Genomic DNA, 23001 nt, shown 5'->3' with positions numbered 1-23001 from the left:
TCATTTACTAATCCAATAAACATTTATTGAGAACCTAAAGAGATACGTGGAAGGTCAGTGGGTTCAGAACAATAGAGACAAAGTCCCTGCATCGTGGAAGTCACAGTCCAGAGAGGAGAGCAGGTGTTTAAGGGAAATTACGTGTATATCGGGCTAATAAAGGGGAAGTTCAGGATGCTTTCCCTGGTGTGTGTTGGGAGAAGCTGACCTTGTCTGTGGGGTCAGAGAAGTTCTCTTTAAGGAAATGACATTTTAGCTGTGACATGAGAAGTCAGCAGAGTCTGAGAGAAGGTGTACCGGGCACAGGAAACAGCACAATCAAAGATCCTGAGGTAAGAGAGAGAAACTAGCACAAGAATTAGAAATTCAGAGTTACTAGCATATGACAATTTGCCATAAAACAGTGACTTAGCCTGCTTTCATGGAAATGAAATTTCTTATGACAATTTCAATCTTTACTTTCTCTCTCTCTCTCTTTATGTATCATGGACACTAGATGTGACAGCCTTTTTGATCACTCTAGACCGTAACTAGTTTTTACTAAGTTTTAATTTTGTGAAGATACATTCTTTACTTGTTACCTACATTAGCAGAGTTAAACACATCCTGAAAGAAGACACATATGGAGGCATCTTTGGAAATGTGATGTTATTGCTACAAAGATACTGCAATACTTCAACGGAAGTTACACAGAATTTTACCAAACAACTTAAGGTTTTCAGTTCCTCTGCATTCATTTCCTATCAATACTATCGCTAACTAATATCCATTAGTTAATTTTAACTATCAATTTTTAACAGTTGTTGCAATTCATGCTCACTGCCATTCTTCAAATTACATGTCACTTAGTCCAGTGCTTAGTTCAGATCGCCAGATTGCCTAAAATAAAGACTTTGACTAAGCTGATCTGGGATAGGGCTAAGGTTCTGCTTTTTTTTTTTTTAATTTTTTTTTTTTTAACGTTTATTTATTTTTGAGACAAAGAGAGACAGATCGTGAACGGGGGAGGGTCAGAGAGAGGGAGACACAGAATCTGAAACAGGCTCCAGGCTCTGAGCTGTCAGCACAGAGCCCGATGCGGGGCTCGAACTCATGGACCGCGAGATCATGACCTGAGCTGAAATCGGCCGCTTAACCAACTGAGCCACCCAGGCGCCCCTAAGGTTCTGCATTTTTAACAATCTCCCAGGTGATGCTGATTCTGCTGGTCCAAGGACCACATGAATAGTAAGGATTTAGATTAAAGACTGAACAAGGTCATTATTTTCGTTCAGTAGCATACATTTTTATTTTAAAAATGACATTGCAGTTTCAAATGCAGGATAAAAAAGAAATTTATTTTAATTTTTTTAATGTTTATTTATTTTTGACAGACAGAGTGTGAGTGGGGAAGGGGCAGAGAGAGAGAGAAAGACACAGAATCTGAAGAGGCTCCAGGCTCTGAGCTGTCAGCACAGAGACCGATGTGGGGCTTGAACTCACAAGCCGTGAGATCATGACCTGAGCCGACGTCAGATGCTTAACTAACTGGGCCACCCAGGGGCCCCCAAAAGAAATTTATTTGAAAATTTGGGTTTGGATCATAGGTGGCTCGAAGGATTTGCAACTGAAATCTCCTTTTTCTAGTATTTTCTATATTGAAGAGATTGAAACCAATGTCAAGAGGCTCTGCAACTTATTTTAAAAATCAATCATCTATTTTTCTTAAGAGAAAGACATTTCTAATTTTTTAATGTTTTATTTATTTTTGAGAGAGGGAGAGAGACAGAGCATGAGCTGGGGAGGGGCAGAGAGGGAGGGAGACACAGAATCCCAAGCAGACTCCAGGCTTTGAACTGTGAGCACAGAGCTCCATGTGGGACTTGAACTCACAAACTGTGAACTGCGAGGTCATGACCCTAGCCGAGTCAGACACTTAACCAACTGAACCACCCAGGCGCCCCAATAATAATCTATTTTTTGAAAAAAAAAATTTTTTTTTGAGAGAAAGAGAGTGCCAGTGAGGGAGGGGCAGAGAGAGAGGGAGACAGAGGATATGAAGTATGCTCTGTACTCTCAGTGCAGAGCCCAATGTGGGGCTTGAATTCACAAACCACAAGATCATGACCTGAGCCAAAATCAAGAGTTGGACGCTTAACTGACTGGGCCACCCAGGTGCACCAATGGTCTATTTTTTGTTTTTGCTTTTCTTAAATTTTTATTTATTTGTTTTTGAGAGAGAGAGAGAGAGAGAGAGAGAGAGAGAGAGAGAGCACAAGCAGGGGAGGGGCAGACAGAGAGAGGGAGACACAGAATCTGAAATGGGCTCCAGGCTCTGCGCTGCCAGCACAGAGCCCGACACGGGGCTCAAACTCACGAGCTGTGAGATCATGACCTGAGCCAAAGTCACACCCTAACCAACTGAGCCACCCAGGTGCCCCAACAATCTGTTTTTTAAATAATCTATTTTTTTGTAAGCATTCTCATTTAGTTTTTCTTTGAAGAACTTCTTAATCCCTTTCAGGTTTTTGAGAGCATTATGAACATCCAAAATTATGTTTTTTTGTGCATTGAATTTTCTGTATCATTTTATTTAAACCATTCATTTTACCTAAAGCATCATACCAAGTCAGTACTAAGCTAACAAATTTAGACAAGGATATGTTTGAAAGCAGAACATCAGCTGGTATTTCAGGACCTGTGTTCGTTATTAATATCATCATAAAAAAGATCGTTGCACACTGTTTGTAACTGAGTTTTTACTGGCATGATAGTATCAATTCAATTTCCCCATCATATATTTAACAGTGGTTTCACATTTATATTCAATGTTTTTCAATATACCCAAGTGTTTAACTGAAACTGAAAAGCAGTCATATAGTTTTTGGAAGATATTTTTAAATTCAGTAATGTCAAAGGAGAGTTTGACTGCACTGTTCACAATGAAGTTTAAAGAATGCTTTAAAAATATATACAACGGTGTATCATTTTTTTCAAAGAACTATTACAATGCTACATTTTCCCCATATAGTTGCATCATTGTCATATTTCTTGTTTCTCAAATGATTTTTGTCAAGTTCAGTGTTTGTAAGTATTTTATTAAAAATTTAAAGTGGGGGTGCTTGGCTGGCTCAGTCGGTGGAACATGAGACTCTTGATATCCGTGTTGTGAGTTCAAGTCCCATGGTTGGTGTAGAGATTACTTAAAATAAAATCTTTAGGAGTGCTTGGGTGGCTCAGTCAGTTAAGCGTCCAACTTTGGCTTGGGTCATGATCTCATGGTTCGTGAGTTCCAATCCTGCATCAGGCTCTCTCTGCTGTCAGTGTGGAGGCTGCTTTGGATCCTGTGTTCCCCTCTCTCTCTGCCCCTCCTCTGCTCTCCTTCTCTGTCTCAAAATAAATAGACCTTTCAAAAATAAATAAATAAAATCTTTAAAGGAAAGTATTTGAGTTTAGAAATCTACAAGTTGAATCATAATTATTATCTGTGTTACATACATTAGGTATTGAACCTAAAATAATGAGTTAATGTTTAGCACTTCTCACCTTATCCCCAAGTATATCTTTTATAACACCTGCTAACATTTTAATAAATGGGTTTTATATTCATCCCCCGAGTAATGTGCCATGTTTTTTTGGTGTTATTTGATTTTGCATAAATACTCTTCCATGATGTTACCAAATGTTGCCAAATGGATAATATTCCAATTTCCGCACTGTGAAAAGTAATTGGGTAAGTGTTTGAATGTTAGATATTACCTCACCAAGAGCAGAATCATTTGTATAATGTTTTCAATAGGAGCACACCAATATTTCTTCCCATTTTATACAGCATTCTGCAGCACTATTTTTCACTGTGTCCCATGTACCTCTGATGTTTTTTTCTGTGTTTTCCCTTCTTTTCCTTTTCTGTGCTTTAATATGTATTCTTTTGATTGTATCTTTTAGTTCACTAATCTTCTCTTCTGCTGTTTCTAATCTGCTATGAATTATATCAAATGAATTTTTTTTTAAGATTTTGTTTTTTAAGTAATCTCTACACTCCAAGTTTGGGGCTCAAACTTATAACCTGGAGATCCAGAGTCCCGTGCTCTACTGACTGAGCCAGACAGGCTCCCTTAATGAATTCTTTTTGATCACAATTTTATTAAGACATACTATACATACAATAAACTGCAATTGTTTATAGTACACAATCAGATGAACTTTGACCTAGGTATATACCCATGAAACCACTGCCATAATCAAGATTCAGATTATTCTGATCACCTCCAAAAGTTTCTTTGTACTCATTCACCCCTTATCTCTCTTTCTCCATATCTGGACCCGGGAAAGTTCCCCGGGTCTATAGTGCTCTCACTATAGATTAGTTTGCATTTTCTAGAATTTTATGTGGAATTATACAATACGTATTCTTTTGTCTTCAGCTTCTGTTGCTCAGTATAATGTTTTCGGGATTCATCCACATAGTCGGGTGTATTGGTAATTCATCCCTTTTAACTGCTGAGTAGTATTCCGTTGTATAGATATACCAAATTTGTTCATCCATTTACCTGTTGATGGGTATTTGAGTTGTTTCCAGTGTTTTGATACTGCGAGTAGAGCTGCTATAAATATTCTTGGTGTGGATATATGTTTTCATTTCTCTTGGTTATATGATAGTCTTTTTGAAGTGTCCATTTGGCTTTACTCTAGTCTCCAGTTATTTTACACTAGTCAACAGTAATCTAAGTGTTGCTATGAAGGCACTTTTGTATAGATAGTTAAAATCCTTAATCAGTTGACTTTAAGAAAGGGAGATCATCCTAGATAATTTGGTTTGGCCTGATTCAATCATGGGAAGTCATTAAAAACAGAGTTGAGTTTCTCCTGAAGAAGACATATTGCCTTGGGACAACAGTTTCTGTCTTAGCCTGAAAGTTCCAGTCGGCCCTTCCTGATAGCCTGCCCTATGAATTTTAAATGTGCTTAAATAGCCCTTTTCCCCACCCCCAATTGCATAAGTCAATTTCTTGAAATAAATCTCTTATTTCTTGTCTTCTACTTGTCCTGCTTCTCTGAACCCTGATGGATACAGATTTTGGTATTGAAAGTGGTTCTAAATGAACAGAATCTTAAGATGAGTTTTCTGGATTGGTTCTCTAACCTGGTTAGATTTAAATGTTTGTTTATTTATTTATTTATTTATTTATTTATTCATTTATTTATTTATTTAAGAGAATAGAGACAGTGCAAGCAGGGTAGGGGCAGAGAGAGAGACAGGAAGAGAGAGAACCTCAAGCAGGCTCCGTGCTGTCAGCACAGAGCCCCATGTGGGGCTCAAACTCATGAACTGTGAGATGGTGACCTGAGCCAAAATCAAGAGTTGGTTGTTTAAGTGGACTGAGACACCCAGGCATCCCTAACCTGGTTAGATTTAAAGGCACTAATGACTATTTCCAGTGGTAAAGAGGGTACTGGTAGTCCATGGCATGATGAGGCATTGGGTACTCCTAATCAAATACCTATGTCAAGCGAGGTCGTTAGTGGCCATGTATTTTCCACCTTAGAATATTGTAGTCAAATTAGGAATATAATGGGATTGGCTGGTTGCTCCTAACTGTACTGAAGAAAGTGGGGAAAGAAAAGGTTGAGCTCAAATTATGCATAGATGACTTGAAAGCTTCTGAATCTGCCTCGAAATAAAACCTTAGTGCCAAGATTTCTGAAAACCAAACTCAGAGCCTCATTCTGCAAGTGGCTAATAGAAACGCTGGTTAGAGTCTGGCAGGCCCCATGAATTACAGTGCAGAACCTTAGGGTTTTGGAGCAAAACACTGCCATCGTCTACATATAACTACTCTCCTTTTGAGAAATAGTTTTTGGCTTACTACTGAGCCCTAGAACAGACTGAATGCTTGACCATGGCCATCAAGTTACCATGTGATCTGGGCTGCCCATCACGAACTAGGTGTTATCTGACTCACCAAATTATAAAGTTGTGCATAAATGGCAATCACAAATGGTATGGTTACTGAAGGTATGAGTACGTTGTATGAAGAAGTGGCCCAAATGTCCTTGGTCTCTTGCTACAGTATCTTTTCTCTCTCAGCCCACAGATACAAACCATTGGGGCATCCCTATGACCAGTTGACTGGGGAAGAGAAAGGGTAGTCTTGGTTTATAGCCTTGTGTACAAAGGTTCTGCACAATATGCAGGCACTGGGTGAAAATGGACTGCTATAGTACTATAGCTCTTTTCTGGGATAATCTTGAAGAATAATAGTGAAGGAAAAGCCTCCTGGTTGGCAGACTTCGAGCAGTGCACCTGCTTCCTCATTTTGTCTTGAAGGAGAAATGGCCAGAAGCTCTGTTGGTCTGGAGGTCTTGGCTCCAAAGGGAAGAATGCTTCCACCAGAAGACCCAACAATGATTCTTTTTCTTTTTTTTTTTTTCACTTTTCAAAAGAATTTTATTTTTTGCATTTTATTTAAATCCAAGTTAGTTAACATATGGTGTAATAATGGTTTTAGGAGTAGAATTTAGTGACTCATCACTTACATGTAACACCCAGTGCTCACCCTGACAAGTGCCCTCCTTAATGTCCATCACCTATTTAGCCCATCCCCCCAACCAACACCCCTCCAGCAACCCTCAGTTCTCTGTATTTAAGAGTCTTTTATGGGTTGCCTCCCTCTTTGTTTTTATCTTATTTCTCCTTCCCTTCCCCTATATCCATCTGTTTTATTTCTTAAATTCCACATGAGTGAGGTCATATATTTATCTTTCTTTGATTGACTTATTTCGCTTAGCATATTACACTATAGTTCCATCCACGTTCTTGCAAATGGCAAGATTTCATTTTTTTTTTGATTGCTGAGTAATATTCCATACCTCACATCTTTATCCATTTATCAGTCGAAAGACATTTGGGCTCTTTCCACAATTTGGTAGTGTTGCTAACAATGATTCTTTTGAACTGGAAGTGGAGATTGTCACCTGGTCACTTTGGGTATCTCATGCCTCTGAATCAACAGGCAAAGAAGGGAGGGTTTTTTTTTTTTAATGTTTACTTATTTTATTTTTGAGAGAGAGAGAGAGAAAGAGGGTAAGAGAGAAAGGGAGAAAGAGAATCCCTTTCTGTCAGCTGTAAGTGCAGAGCCCAACAAGGCTCCAACCCACAAACCATGAGATCATGACTTAAGCTGAAATCAAGAGTCAGACGCTAAACCTATTGAGCCACCCAGGAGAACCAGAAGGAGGTTTCTTATATAAATGAAATAAATCACACAGAGAAAGACAGATATATGATTTCACTTATATGTGGCATCTAGACAAAATAAAAAATGAATGAATGAACGAACAAAAAGAGAAACAGACCCATAAATATGGAGAACAAACTGGTGGTTGCAAGAGAGAAGGGTGGAGGGCAGGATGGGCAAAATGAGTGAAGCGGAGTGGGAGATACAGGCTTCCAGTTACTGTTTTACACCAGAAATTAATGTAAGAAGGGAGTTCCTGTATTGGCTAGGGTGACTGATCCTGATTACCAAGGGGGAAATATAATTGCTACTACACAATGGAGATGTATTAACAATAGTTAACTCTATATTGCAGTATTAAGTTACAGGATGTCAAAAGTGGAAAGGGAACATCACCTAAGGACTTTGTATTCTCTTTTAGGGAAAGATATATGTTTTCAGTTGTATGCAGGTTAGTTGTAGCACGTTAGGGGGAAGTATGACCTTGTTGTCTTTATTTGGAGCTTAAGTACATTTAAAGAAATGTGTAGGAGTGGGATTGCTGGGTCATCAGACTTTTTAATTCTAGCTATTCTAATGAGAGTGTAGTGGGATATCATGGTGGTTTTAATTAGCAAATTCCTGGATGAATAAAGATGTGGAGCATCTTTTTGTTGTTTATTGTTGTTTTTTTCCTTTGGTGAAATGTTTACTAAAACCTTTGCTTATTGTTTAATTGGGTTGTTTATTGTCTTTTTATTACTCAGTTATGAGTTCTTTATATATTCTGGATACAAGTCTATTGTCAGATATATTGTATTGCAAATTCTCCCTCCCATCTGTCGCTTGCCTTTTCATTTTCTTAATGGTGTCTTTCAAAGAATAAAGATTTTTTAATTTGATGAAGTTCAAATTACGAACTATTTCTTTTTGTGCCCTAAGAAATCTTTGCCTATCTTGAGACCGCTAAAGATTTTTTTTTGTTTTCTTCTAGAAATTTACTTGTAGTTTTAGCTTTCATGTTTATAATCCATTTTTAGTTTCCTCTGGGGCCTCCTTCAGTGCTCCTGAGATCTATAAATGCATCCCCCCATCTAAGATAAACTTGCCACCTCTCTGGCCTTCATTCTTCATCCAAACTATCATCAAGCCCTGTGCCTAGGAGGTGCTCTTCTCTACCACCACCAGTTTACCTTGCCTTGACTGTTACAGCAGCCTAACTGGCCGCTCTGTCCCAACTCTGAGCCCCCTCCAGAAGTGATGATTTAAAAATAGAAATGATGAAAAATCCTCAATGGCTTCCCCAGATTCTCAAATCCTTGCCCCAATTATTGTATACATCTTTCCGCGCTCAACTCCACATTCAGGGGTGTTTCAGCACACCATTCTGGCCATGCCAAGTTCTCACGTGTTGTACCTTGTTAACTCCTTTCAAGTCAGCCTTTGGATTCCGGCCTGCATATCCTTGACTAAATTCCTACCCCACCCTCCCAGGTTTTCTTAACACCACGTACCTCCCGGAAGAGATCTTACTAATTACAAGTTGTAACGTTTTGTGATTCTCCCTTTAACGTTGTCCTTCTTCACCAGACCTAATTTCGTGTGGCTAGGGACTCTTTTATTTCCATAATGTACCCCCTGCAAGTGGAACAGGGCCTACCACACGAAGCCTCAATACATAAGTGATGAACAAATACATGAATTAGAAAAATGGAATAATAAAGGCATAGGCTGATGGCCGTTTGTGGTCCCTTCAGTGGTATTACCAGACGGCAAGTATTAACAGTCTCGGTCTTTTTCCCAGCAGCGGACGAAAACCTGCTAGATCGGAGAAGGGAGGAAGGCATTTCAATCAAGGTAGGAAGAACAGGTGTGTGATCCGGAACGGCGGCTGTAAGTCTGCTCAAGCCTGTGTAGCTCTGGGCCCTCGCTCCCTAGAAAAAGGGGTCAGACCAGAGGGCCTTAGTTTCTAGACCTTACGCCCTGAGGAACCCATCCGGACTAGCACAGGATCACCTGCCAAGGTTCTGCTCTCCGGCCCAGCAACCGCGTGGGTGGGGGGGGCGGGGCCACGCCTTCCGGGGCCGTCCCCGCCCCTTGCAGCGTGCGCGCGCCCGTCGCCGCCTCGCGCTTGCGCGGCCAGCTGGGGGCGGAGGTTGTGGGCGGTGGCGGCGGGCGCGCGCGCTCTCGCCCCCTCGCGCCGGTTCGCGCTCCCGCGCCGGGGCTGAGGAGGCTGTGGCGGCTGCAGCGGCGGCTGCGGCGGCTGAGGCGGCGCGGGGGGAGGGCCGGGAGGGGGGTGGTTGGGGGGGATGGACGGAGCGAGGCGGCCGCAGCGGCAGGAGCCGGCGCTTGAGCTCGAGCCACGGCGCTGGCGGAGACGCCGGCTGCCCCTCCCCTCCGCACCGGTGAGTGAGTGCTCCCGCCCCGGACGCTGGCGGCGGCCGCGGCCCCTCACGGCCCTTCCGCCGCTGGTGTGGAGAGTCGTGAGGGGAGCGTGGCCCAGAGGCGCGGCCGACGCGGGCCCGGCCTCCCGCTCGCGGCCTGGCGCGGCTCGGACCCTCGGTCGCCTCCGTTCGGGGCTGGAGCTCCGGGCCTAAGACTCGTCCTCCAGCATCCCGCCGGGCCTTTTTCCTTCCCAGCTCGTTCCGCTGTCACTTGGACCCTGGGGCTTCCCTCCCCACCCCCCTCTCTTCGCCCCCCTTTCCAGCCCCCCCCCCTTTCCAGCCCCCACCTTTCCAGGGCCAAGGGGAGGGAGGGGAGTGTGAGGAGTTGGGCCGAGGCCTGAGGGACTGTTTGGGAGTAGACTCTGGTGGGGGTCTGGGGTCCTATGAGCCCTCGCTCGTCCCGGTGTCCCCAGAAGTTGGCCACTGGGGCCCAGCTGTTGCCACCTGAAACCAGTTTTGCACCTTTTGTTTTGATTTTGAACTTGTCGTTTGGGGGAGGGGGGAGGAGCCCGCTGTACTGGGAAAGGGAGAATAGGTGCTGCAAGGTGGGCCGTGAGACTAGGCTGGCTGGGCTTGGCCTCGGAGTGCCTTTTATTAATCCATTTAGGAAGAGAAAAGGGGGCTCAGTGAGTTGCACCTTCCCTAAAGGGCAGATATCCGTTTATAGCTTGCAAACCCCTGCTTTTTTCATTTTAAGCAAAGCTGTGTGTAGTGTTGGTCCAATTGTTGGTTTGGTTCCTGCCTTAACAACATTGATGATGAGGCTCTCCCAGGTGAATCTGCAGCTGAGTTTCTTGAAGCAGCCCACTTGAGCTGTTGGCTGATTTCTCCCTTTTCTTTGATGACACCATCCACGAGTCCTGGTAGATTCTAGTCACCGCTTTTGCAAGTCTGCCTTTTCATCCTGACTTGTCACAGAAGAAAGGAAGAACACACAGTCTAATCCAAAATGGTTGCTATAAGTCTGACATACTCATAGACATCTCTAGGAAAGGTCTGAATTCCTAAATTAGTTAATTCTAAAAAATAAAAATAAAAATAAAAAAAAATCCAGGGCTTAAAAAGCATGTAGCTGCTTTACAACCAAACTTTGATATGTTTACGTCTTTTGACCAGTATCTTAAATTTTGGAAGAGATTCGTTAAACCGAATCCTTGTCTTTGAAGTACCTGTGTATAGAAATTGTTGCAAAGCCTGGAGGAAAGAACCTTATGAAAATGTTAATGACAAGATTCCTGCAGGGGGTAGGTATGTTGTTTTCCTCCATTTGTAGATTAAAACAGTGAGACCAGAATTGTGAGTAGGTGGTAGTTTTACTAGTGTCCTGTAACACAGGATGCTTTTAGGTGGGATTTTAACGTAACAATACCTTGTCCTCTACCAACAGAATTGGCTTGTATTTTTCTTTTTTTTTTTTTTTGAAATCACACACCCACTCTCTGGCTAGTATAGAAAGATTAAAAAGCTGCTTCTGGTCTGTGGGTGGTAACCTTTTAATTTCTAAAGAGTTTTCAGTTGCTTACAGAATAGATTGCTGATCAGCGTAGGAAAAATTTAGATATTAGAATTTCATTAGCACGTGATTGAGATCTGTTATAATTATGAACATTAAGATTTGGCATAGTGTGGATGTTGTATACTATGTATAGGAAATTAGATTTCTCAGAGGATTTGCATCTTACGGTAAACAGAGGTGCCGTCCGCTGACAGAATGTTGTTACACCTTCCAGTAGTTGAGGGAATCTTTTATAAGCACAAAAAAACCCTGTACAATTTGATGAAGAAACCCAATGACCTGGACTAGTTGGTGACCACCATTTCTTTAAGCTGTTTGTTCCTTCTCTCCACTAGAATATTTCCCCTTTTCTGCGAGAGTCATATATGCACAAAACCTATAATGGCTAAGGGCTTAAGTTTAAATTCCTCAAAATGACACTTATGAATTCCTCAAAATCACATTTATGATTTATTTCTTCATAGAATATTTATTGAGTCCTTATTTTGTTCCAGAAGTTTTTCTAAATACTGGAAAGTGGTGGGGAACAAAATAGACAAGGTCCTTGTTATTGGTCTTTTTTCGGTTTGTGTGAGAATGAGGATGACAAACAAGTAGACAGGATAATTTTGGGTAATGCTGTAAATTAGCAATTAGCAAACTTTTTCTGTTAAAGACCGGAAAGTATTTTAGGCTTTATGGGCCATACACTTTTTGTTGCAACTACTCAACTCTGTTGTTGTAGTGCAAAGTAGCCACAGACAGTACATAAACAAGTGTTTCTGTGTTCTAATTAAACTTGGTAGGAGTGCCTTGGTGGCTCAGTCGGTTAAGCTTTCCACTAGTGATTTTGGCTCAGGTCATGATCTCATGGTTCCTGGGATTGAGCCCTGAGTAGGATTCTGAGCTGACAATGTGGAACCTGCTTGGGATTCTCTTTCTCTCCCTCTCTTTTCTGCCCCTCCCTCACCCATGCATGCACATTCTGTCTCTCTCTCTCTCTCAAATAAACAAAAAAAACCCAAACAACTTTGTACATTGAAATTTGAATTTCATGTAATTTTCCCATGTCACAAAATATTCTTTTTCATTTTTTTTTGGGGGGGGGCTCATATTAAAACATAGGACAAGCTGGATATTGGCCTGTAGGCTCTAGTGTGGCCCTTTATAGAAAAAGTTTGCTGATTCCTGATATCAGCTATGAAGAAGATAAGATGTGACAAGTGAGTGACTGGTGGGGTTGGTGGGGAGGCCTCACTAAGGAGTAGATATTTCATTTGTGGCCAAAAAGATGGAAGAATTTTATTGGCAAATGAAACAGCAAGTACAAAGATCTGCAAGTGGAAATGAACTGGTCCTATGTTCCCCAGCATTGAACTTTACATACCATGTCATTCTTGCCTTTGTGACTCTGCTCATTTTGTTTTTAAGTAGGTTGCCCTATTCTGTCAGGTTTTAAAAGTCTACCCATAATAGAATCTAAGACTTGGAAGAGATCTTAACTTCCTACCCAGTTGCTCTCTTCTAAAATGTTCTCAGTGGTTTTTCAGCTTCTGTTTGAAACCTTTGATGATTGTAAATTCATTACTTTGAGATAGCCTATGCCATTTTTAGATAGTTCTAATTGTTAGAATGTTCTTCATGTTGTAATAGGATTCACCCTTTCTACCTTTTTTCCCTGATGCTGCCTTACAGTGACTATGGCGTAAGCCTACAGTGGGTTGCACCTCATTCCCAGGGATCAGTTCTAAAGCCAGGACTTGAAACAAAAATCACATAAAATGAAAACTATATTTGAAATCCCGTAAATTGCTTAACAAGTATTGTATACATGTTTTTGTGTATATAGCAATATATAATTCTTGGGCACTTTGCAAATTGAGAGCCACTGTGCATTACTGAAGGAAGGTGCAAGAGGAAATTATTATGTAGATATCCAGGCCTTCAAATAGTTTTGCTTTTTAAAACAGCTGTCAAATCCGTATCAGAGAGTGGTAGATGGTGGCAAATTTTAATGTGTTTCTGCTTCCTTGCAGAGTTTATTTTATTGTATTTTTACATTAAGCCTCTATTATATTAATGTTTATAAATATGTTGTGAATATTAAATGAGATAATATATATAGAAGCACCTGGCACATGGTAAGTGGTCAATAAATGTTTGCCAGATTTAAAGTTTTTGCTTCAGTGGGCTCACATGCACACTGTCCTTTGAAAAGTTGCAGAGAAGAACTTGGCCACCTGCTTCCTGTCTTTCCAAATTGGCATTTCCTGTTATGGCTTTACCAAACAGCTGTCATTCTCTATGTCCTTGAGTGTTGGTCACATTTTACCAGAGGTCAGCTAGTAAGTTAAATGGCTGTATGTTGTAACTCTGTTCTGCCACATGACTCAAAGTATTTGAACACTGCTGTTGTCTCCCACTCAGGTCTTTACTTTTCAGGGCTAAACTTCATGTCTTTCATTTCTTTTAATATTTTTTTAATTTCTTTACCCTCTTGTTGTTCTTATGAGTACACCAGTTTATTGTTGTTTATTTTTACTTTGGTACCCTGAATTACATTTTAAGGTACAAACTCATCTTTCATCTCCTTGATGAAGTCTACCTTCATAATTCTAGACCTTCTCTATATTCCTAATATACTTTTAGCTACACTTCTCAACTTAATTTTTTAAAATTTATAGTTGTTCACAAGCATTTTTCTTACTTCACAGTAAGACAATAAGCTTCTTCAAGGCCAGCACCTTGTTTCATGTATCTTTTGTGTCCTGATGCACTGAGGAAAATTTCAGGCATGCAGTAGATCATAAGTGTCTGACGTCAGCTCAGGTCAGGATCTCACGGTTTGTGAGTTTGAGCCCCATGTTGTGCTCTGTGCTGTCAGTTCAGAGCCTGGAGCCTGCTTCATATTCTGTGTCTCCCTCTCTCTTTGCCCTTCCCCCGCTTGCACTTTCTCTCTCTCAAAAACAAAACAAAACAAAACACGCAAAAAAAAACCTTTTAAAATAAACTTTTTTTAAGAAGTGTTATATTTACTTCATTATTGTGAAGATAGTACAGAGAGTTCCTGTCTATCTAGTTTCCCTTATTATTAACATATTAGTGTGGTACATTTGTCACAAGTAATGAACCATTATTGATACATTATTACTAAGTTCTACAGTTTTTCTTTTCATATTCCTTTTTTTTGTTCTAGGATCCCATTCAGGATGCCATGTTACATTTAATAGTCTTGTCTCTTTAGCTCCTCTTGGTTCTGATGATTTCTCAGACTTTCCTTGTTTTTAATGACCTTGGCAATTTTGAAGATAACGGATTAGGTATTTTTGTAGACTCTCCTTCAGTTGGAATTTGTGTGATGCTTTTCTAATGGTTAGACTAATGTACTGTGATTTTGGAAAGACCACAGAGGTAAAGTGTCATTCTCATCACAAACCAGAAGTACATACTAGTGATATCACTTGCTGGTGTTGATGTTAACTTTGATCACCCAGCTTGAGGTAGTGTTTGTTTTCTAAACTATAAAGTTAACCTTTTTGTTCTTCTCTTTCTGTCCATATTCTGGAAGAAAGTTACTATATGTAGCCTATACTTAATGAGTGATAAGTTACACTCTACCTCAAGGGTGGAGTATCTACATAAATTTTGTTGCTTCTGTTGTTTGAGCTTTGGGCATTGGGAACTCTTTCACTTGACTTCTGTATCCCTTCCCTTTGATGTACTCACATGATTATGTGTGAAGGAGCACTTTCTTTCTGGCAACAAAAAATGCTTCAGACTCCTCTTTTATATCATGTTCTAGTTCCTACAGTCAGCCAATTTTCCAAGGAGCCCTAGTTCCTTTTATGGGGAAATGGTATTAGAAACTAAGATTTTGAGTGCGAGATGTGCTGGTAGCTACTTGAGTATTGTTGCTTCTAGGCCATCTGAATGATAGAGAAAGGAGATTCATGTGTATAAATTAAGCTGTTAATATACACATCTATAAGTATTTCTATATGTAACCATTTGTCTCTATATTAAGCTGAACATGGATTCATACAGGTGTTTCCAATTCTAATTCCTTACCACATGGATCATTCTAACCTCCACTATCCATTTACTTAATTCTTCAATTCCAGTATACATTTGGTTTCAGAATTTTTTTAATATGTATACCTGTGGGAAATAACTTTATTAACTAGAGCACATTGCTTATGGATAGTTCCTTTTGCCTTTAGTCTTATAGACTCCACTCATTTCCAGCATTACTTGGTCAGCACCTTATTCCTCCCCCTACTTTGGGAGGTTGTTTCATGTTTATAATAGATTTGAATTTTTTTTAATGTTTATTGTTGAGAGAGAGACAGAGAGAGGCAGAGAGAGAGGGAGACACAGTCTCAGTGCTGCAGGCTCTCAGTGCTAACAGCTCAGCCTGATGTGGGGCTTGAACTTCCCAACCGCTAGATCATGATCTGAGCCAAAACAAAGTTAGACGCTTAACCCACTGAACCACCCAGGCACCCCTATAATAGATTTCGATTGTTTTGTCACAGTCTGCATTCTATGCTGAGATCCCTTTACTTCTTAAGGGATTATTTTAAAATTTGCACACATTAAGGCTTATTCTCTGTGCTGTGACACAGAATGCGTTTTGACAAACTTTTAATCTCTTATGTTAACCATTACAGTATCTTATAGAATAGTTTCAGTGCTCTAAAAAATGTATCCATCACCTATTCAACTCCCTGATACCAGCCCCTGGGCAACCATTGATCTGTTTATTGTCTCTACAGTTTTGCCTTTTCCAGAATGTCAATATTTTAAATTTAAAGAAGTATTTTTGAATGGTTTTTATGAACGCAGCATTTTGTTAAGTAGTGGGAGATACAAGTACTAGACAACCAACACTCAAACTTTTTTTTCCTATTGAGCTAAAAGTCATATAACACAGAATTCATCATTTTAACCATTTAAAATGTACAGTTCAGAGGCTTTTAAGTACATTCACTATGTTGTACAACCAACACTACTATCTAATTCCAGAACAGTTTCATTAACCCAAAAAGAAACCTCATATTCATTAAGCAGTTCCTCTTCCCATCCCCTGGCAATCCCTGGACTGATTTTTGTCCCTACAGGTTTGCCTGTTTTGTATATTTAATTTAAGTGGAATTATATAATGTATGGTCTTTTGTTTTTGGTTTCTCTTATTTAATAATGTTTTTAATATTTATCCATGTTATAGCATATTTCAGTACTTAATTCCTTTTTTGTGGATGAATAATCCATTTTATGGACATAACACATTTTCATTTATCAGTTGATGGACATTTGACTTGTTTTCACTTCTTGGCTGTTATGAATGATGTTGCTCTGAACATTCATGTGTAAGTTTTTGTTTGAACATGTTTTAACTAATGCATTTCTTTTGATAAATTTTATTTTCATATTAAAGGGAAAGTTACCCAATGGCTCATTTGGTGTAAAGTGCTTACAGTGCTACTTTCTCTTGGCATGGTATTCATCAGTGAATAGTGAAATCACATAATTTTCCTGTTGTCTTTACAGAATAAAGAATTTTGGTCCCATTGGGGCAACAGTGGGTAGCCTTCCCTAGAATTCTGTTAGAGGAACATCCTGATTTATGTTGTGTACCATTTAGTTATATTTCTGAGTAGCAAGGAGTCGCTCATTGTGAAGCTGGATAAGATCTGCTTGTGGTCTAAAGGAATCTCTTGAGTGTATGAATTGTTTTTAACATTGTGTATTCAGAAGGATAGTAGGCAGGATTCCCATTCTGTAATCTGTTTGGCATCAGTGGTATTATAGAGGTTTTATTTTTATTAACCACATTCCCTCTGAGGTTTAGACTATATTAGAGTGGCATTAAATATTAGTGTTTTCTTTTTCCTATTTTAGCACCCAACCCTGATGCTTTGTTTTGCAGTTATTGCTTCAACACCTTTGCTTTGATAAATTCATTTTCCTCAGGAAGACTTGGCAGGAGTGTTCTTTTGCCAGTTTAGGGTAGCCTGACCAATTCATTGAAGTCTAATGTTTTTCATACTTCCTGAAAGCAAGGAACATTGGCTTTGTAAGCTTCTAAGTGACTTTGAGGTTCCGTGAAGACAATGGAATATAGATAAATTATATATTAACCATTTTCATACTTTATCCCAAGAGTGTCTTTATAGGCAAGCCCTTCAAAAGTTTGTGTAATAGAACACTGGGCTGGAACCAAGAATATTTTAATTTCCCTTGTCTAAAAACTCACTAATACTGGACAAATAACTTGTGCCTTGGGACAATTTGTTGTAGAAAAGATAATATTGACTTTCTCTACAGGCATGTTGTGTTAGGAAATTAGTTCTATTAATCAAGTACTTTATAAGTACTGTATCTATATTCTGTTTACTATTTCTAATGTTCTTTATTTTTTTGTGTAGTTCCAGATTTCTAGTGTACATTTCCCTCTGAATGAAGGACTTCTTTAGCATTTCTTGTAGTGCAGCTTTGCTGGTGATGAATTTTTTAGCTTTTGTATGTCTGAAGAAGTCTTTAATTTGCCTTGATTTACAGAAGCTATTTTCACTACATATAGAATTCTGGGTTGACAATATTTTTCTTTAACTATTTTAAAGATGTCTTACGGTCATCCGGCCCACATTGTTTGCAGTGAGAAGTTAGCTATCATTCTTCATGCCTCTGTGCATAATATGTGGTTGTCTTCTTTTGGCTACAGTTTATTTTTCTTTCAGTTTTTAAAATTTCTGGTGTAATACAGGTAACATAGAATTTACCATGTTAACCATTTTTGAGGGTACTGTTCAGTGGTATTAAGTACATTCATATCATTTGTGCAACCATCCAAACCGTCTTTCTCCAGGAGTCTTCATGTTGCAGAACTGAGACTGCACCTATTAAAAAATAACTCTCGGGCGCCTGGGTGGCTCAGTCGGTTAAGCATCTGACTTCAACTCAGGTCATGATCTCAGTTTGTGAGTTTGAGTCCCACATTGGGCTCTGTGCTAACAGCTCAGAGCCTGGAGCCTGCTTCGGATTCTGTGACTTCCTCTCTCTCTGCCCTTTCCCCGCTCACGTTCTGTCTGTCTCTCTCTGTCTCAAGAATAAACAAACATTAAAAAAAAAAAAAACAAAAAAAACAACTCTACATTCCAGGTCCCTGGTAACCACCATTCTGTTTTCTGTCTGTGATTTTGACTGCTTTGGGTACTTCATAGAAGTGGAATCATACAGTGTTTATCTTTTTGTGACTGCGTTATTTCATTTAGCATAATGTTATGAGGGTTCATCCATGTTGTAATATGTGTCAGAATTTCTTTCCTTTTTAAGGCTGAATATTCCATTGTATGAATAGATGGCATTTCACCATCCATTTTTCTGTCAGTAGAAATTTGGGTTGTTTCCACATTAGCTATTATGAATAGAGCTGCTGTGAACATGAGTGTACAAATATCTGTTTGCGATCTTGCTTTTAGTTCTTTTGGGTATGTACCCAGAAGTGGAATTGCTGGATCATATTATAATTATATGTTTAAATTTTGAGGAACTGCCATCACAGTGTATTGTTTTACATTCCCACCAACAGTGCATCAGGTGTCCCAGTTTTTCCACATTCTTGCTAGCATTTTTAATAATGAATAAATGAATTAATTTTAAAGTAGGCTCGATGCCCAGCATGAAGCCCAACACAGGTCTGAATTCAGGTCCTTGAAATCAAGACCTAAGCCGAGATCAAGAGTTGGATGCTTAACCAGCTGAGCCACCCAGGTGTCTCAAGTTGTGTGTGTGTGTGTGTGTGTGTGTGTGTGTGTGTGTGTGTATGTGTATGTGTATGTGTGTGTGGTTTTTATAGTGGCCATCCTAATGAGCATGAGGTGGTATCTCATTGTGGTTTTGATTTGCATTTCCTTAATAATAAGTTATGTTGAACATTTTAATATGCTGATTGTCCATTTATATATCTTTGTAAAAATGTCTATTCAGGTCCTTTGTCTATTTTTGAATTTTTTTTTTTAATTACAATATATTTTTTAAAATTTTTTACATTTATTTCTGAGACAGAGCATGAGTGGGGGAGGGGCAGAGAGAGAAGGAGACACAGAATCTGAAACAGGCTCCAGGCTCTGAGCTCTCAGCACAGAGCCCTACGTGGGGCTCGAACCCACAAACAGCGAGATCATGACCTGAGCCGAAGTTGGTCACTCAACCGACTAAGCCACCCAGGCGCCCCTGAATTGTGTGTGTGTGTGTGTGTGTGCGCGCGCTTGTTGAGTTGTGGGCATCCTTTGTATATTCTTGATGTTGATTACTTATTAAGTATATGATTTGCAGATATTTTTCTCCATTCTGTATTCCTCTGGCTGCTTTTAAGATTTTTTTCCCTTATCTCTGGTTTTAAGGAAATAGATTTGGCAGAGTTTTACAATTCTTCATGTTTCTTGAGCTTTTGGATCTGTAGGTTTATAATTTTCGTCAAATTTAGAAAATTTTAGGCATTATTTTTTCAAATCTTCCCCCACCGAGATTCTAATTACACATATATTATTATCAGATTATTCGATTCCTTGAGTTTGTCCCGTAGCTCATCGATGCTGTGTCCTTTTTTTCCCCAGTTTCCTTATATTCTGGGTTTCATTTTGGATAATTTCTATTATTATGTCTTTACATTCTCAAATCTTTTCTTCTGCATTGGGTTATCTACTGTTAATCCCATAAAGTGTATTTCGTTTCAGCCTACTATACTATAATTTGTAGCTTGATAGAAATGCAGTGACATGGCAGGTATCAAGAAATACTGTCTTAATTTGCTGCCAAAATAAAAGATTCCTAATTCTGTAAGCTGTCTAAAGGGTACATAAAGCCACACTATGTGTTAAATTAACTTTGTCTCTTGTTTTCCACATTAACTTTGTTTTTATGCCAGACCTGCCTATGTATTTTTTGCATCTTATTTATTTATTTTTTTTTGCATTTCTTTCTGACATAGACATCTCTATAATATTTGTTTTATAAGGCACCAGAGTGCCTGGTATGTTTGCCAAACTACCTAATAGTTTTCTGTGTTGGTTTGGTTGTATTATATGACCGTCATCTTGCTATAAAAAGCATGAAATAGATTTTTATATCTTGTTTTACTATACTGCTTATTTAATATTAATCAGAGAGCTGGATTACCTGCTGAAGTGTACCTTTGATTGCAGCTGTCATTGATAATCCCAGTGCCACCTGGGCTTGGCCACTTGTATTACCACCGTGTGATCTTTTAATGTTACTAATACCAACTTAAAAATTTTTTCAGACTGACAACTGGTAACTGTTTGCCAGCCAGTCATTTGCATTTAGTAGTATTTCTCCTTCTCTTGCTCCTCTGTCCCAGCAGGTATTATTCTCTCGAGGACACACCCACAGTTAGCACAGTCTTCAGATGCTGACACTTGGTGAGCAGCTACTCTTAATCACAAGATATAGAAGACACAGTCTCCATTCTTCCAGGTTGGATCTCTATTCATGTGGATTTTCTGTTTCTGTATCTTTTTTAAAAATAACTTTTTGGGAAACACTTTCATCCTCATCTATGCAAAGAAAGGAAAGCTATTGTGCTGGGATTCTGAGGAGTTATGTGTTTTTCCTTTTATTGCAAAACTGCATCATCACTTAGGCACTCAGACAATAATGACTTAACATTGACTCTTTCTTCTATAGAACTTTGTTCTCATTCATTCACTTTTTACATCTTCCTTTCTCCCATTCTCTTTTTTTAAAGCAATTGTCATAACGTAATAAGTACTTCCTTGATGTGTGATATAGCAGCTCATTTTTTACATTCTTCCTGAATGTCATTGAACTCTGGGTTAGACTTATAAGTAATAGGAATCCATTCGAATTCTTATTCCTCAAGTTGAGATTGTGATTCTGATGTACTGAGTTTGTTCTCATTCTGCAAAGACACTGGGAAAGCTTAGTATCTTCAGCATAATATATGGCTGTATGGTTTTGTAGTCTGCTTCAATATCAGTTGCAAGGGGAGGTGTGATATCAGAAAATTGAGAGACTTCAGTCCCAGTTTTGGGATTGTTACTGCCATGCTTTGAGTGAGAGTATATTTGTTTTCTTATCTCTAAAGTGAGCTTATCATTACTTGCTTTACACAAGCCTCATGGGATTGTTGAGGGACAGGTGAGAAAATTTGTGTGGAAGACTATTTTATGAGTGTAAAGTCTTGTTACTGTGTTGCAGAGAGCTGTAGACATACTTGTTCTCTTCACTCAAAGATGCAGTTTTTATTTCTGCAGACTTTTTTGATGGTATAGCTCTGTCATGAATCGGATATTTTAAATCTCCATACTTAATGTATGAACAGTAGTGTTTATAGTGCCTAATTACATGGTAGGTGCTAAGTAGATTTTATTTATTTTTTTTTTCTAAAAGATTTATTTATTTATTTATTTATTTATATAGAGCACGTGAGTGGGACAGGGGCAGATAGAGAGAAAATCCCAAGCAGGCTCTCCACCGACAGCGCAGAACCTGATGAGGGGCTTGAGCTCATGTACCATGAGATTATGACCTGAGTTGAAGTTGGATGCTTAACTGACTGAGCCACCCAAGGCTCCCTGGTGCTAAGTGTATTTTAAAAAGTGGATTTGTTGAATGTGATGCTTAGAAAATGTCAGTTTGTACAGTAAGAAACTACTTTACAAAATCTATTGGATAGTGTTTTGAAGAGAAATCTCATTTGTTTTATTGTTTTATGCATTTAAAATATTTGTTGAGGGCTTACTGGATTCTGGGTACTGGGGAAGAAAAACAATGTCTGCTTTCATAGAGCTTCTTTTGCGTTTTATATGGGGAGATAGAATAAACAAGATAAGTAACTTCTAATGACAAGTTCTAATGAGAAAAGTACAAGCAAGAGAGAGGAATAGGGTATATCAAGGGGAAGGATTGAGTGGTCGCAAATGGCTCACAGAGAAGGGAACATTTGAGTAAAGGCTTGAAAGATGTGAAACAGCAAGTCATGCAGATAAATGAGAGAAGAGCATTCTAGACATAGCAGATGACAAGTGATAGGTCCTGAGACTGAAGCTTGCCTGGGAAATGGTAAGAATTGGGGAGGGTAGATGCTTATCTTGTGGTGCCTTAGAGAAATACATTTCAGACTTTACTGTGCATATGGCTTATGTAGGTTGTTTTTGTTAAAATTCAGTTTCTATTTTGTAGGTTTGAAGTGGGGTTCATTTCTTTTTTTTTTTTTTTTTTAATTAAAAAAATTTTTTTTCAACGTTTATTTATTTTTGGGACAGAGAGAGACAGAGCATGAACGGGGGAGGGGCAGAGAGAGAGGGAGACACAGAATCGGAAACAGGCTCCAGGCTCTGAGCCATCAGCCCAGAGCCTGACGCGGGGCTCGAACTCCCGGACCGCGAGATCGTGACCTGGTTGAAGTCGGACGCTTAACTGACTGCGCCACCCAGGCGCCCCCATTTCTTTTTTTTTTTTATGTTTATTTTTTAGAGAGAGAGAGAGAGCATGCTCAAGTGGGGGGAGGGGCAGAGAGAGAGGGAGACACAGAATCTAAAGCAGGCCCCAGTCTCTGAGCTATCAACACAGAGCCCCATGCAGGGCTCGAACTCACATGCTGTGAGATCATGACCTCAGCTGAGGTGGGATGCTTAACTGACTGACCTACCCAGGCTACCCATGGTGGGGATCATTTGTAACAAGCTCCCAGCTACTGCTGGTGCTGTTGGTCCTTTGTAGGTCTTTAGCTTTCATGCTAAGTGAAATTGGAAATCTTTGGAGGGTTTTGGGTAGTGGTTCGACATGATCCAATTTCTATTTTAACATCATGCCTCTG

At 39.4% G+C, this 23001-nt stretch overlaps 1 protein-coding gene across 3 annotated transcripts in view; it reads left to right on the top strand.

The window, feature by feature from the left end:
- The first annotated feature begins 9398 nt into the window (after positions 1–9398).
- TMCC1 (transmembrane and coiled-coil domain family 1) overlaps positions 9399–23001 on the top strand; it is a 248172-nt gene continuing 234569 nt past the window's right edge. The window contains exon 1 of one of the 3 annotated variants that reach the window (XM_043588198.1): positions 9399–9604. The gene's annotated coding sequence lies outside the window, so the exon portion shown is untranslated. The remainder of the gene's footprint in view (positions 9605–23001) is intronic. The other 2 variants (XM_043588195.1, XM_043588197.1) reach the window with 2 other exon arrangements.

This window comes from Prionailurus bengalensis, chromosome A2 (assembly GCF_016509475.1).
Source record: "Prionailurus bengalensis isolate Pbe53 chromosome A2, Fcat_Pben_1.1_paternal_pri, whole genome shotgun sequence".
Classification (NCBI taxonomy): Eukaryota; Metazoa; Chordata; class Mammalia; order Carnivora; family Felidae; genus Prionailurus; species Prionailurus bengalensis.
This window is presented reverse-complemented; position numbering and strand designations above follow the sequence as displayed.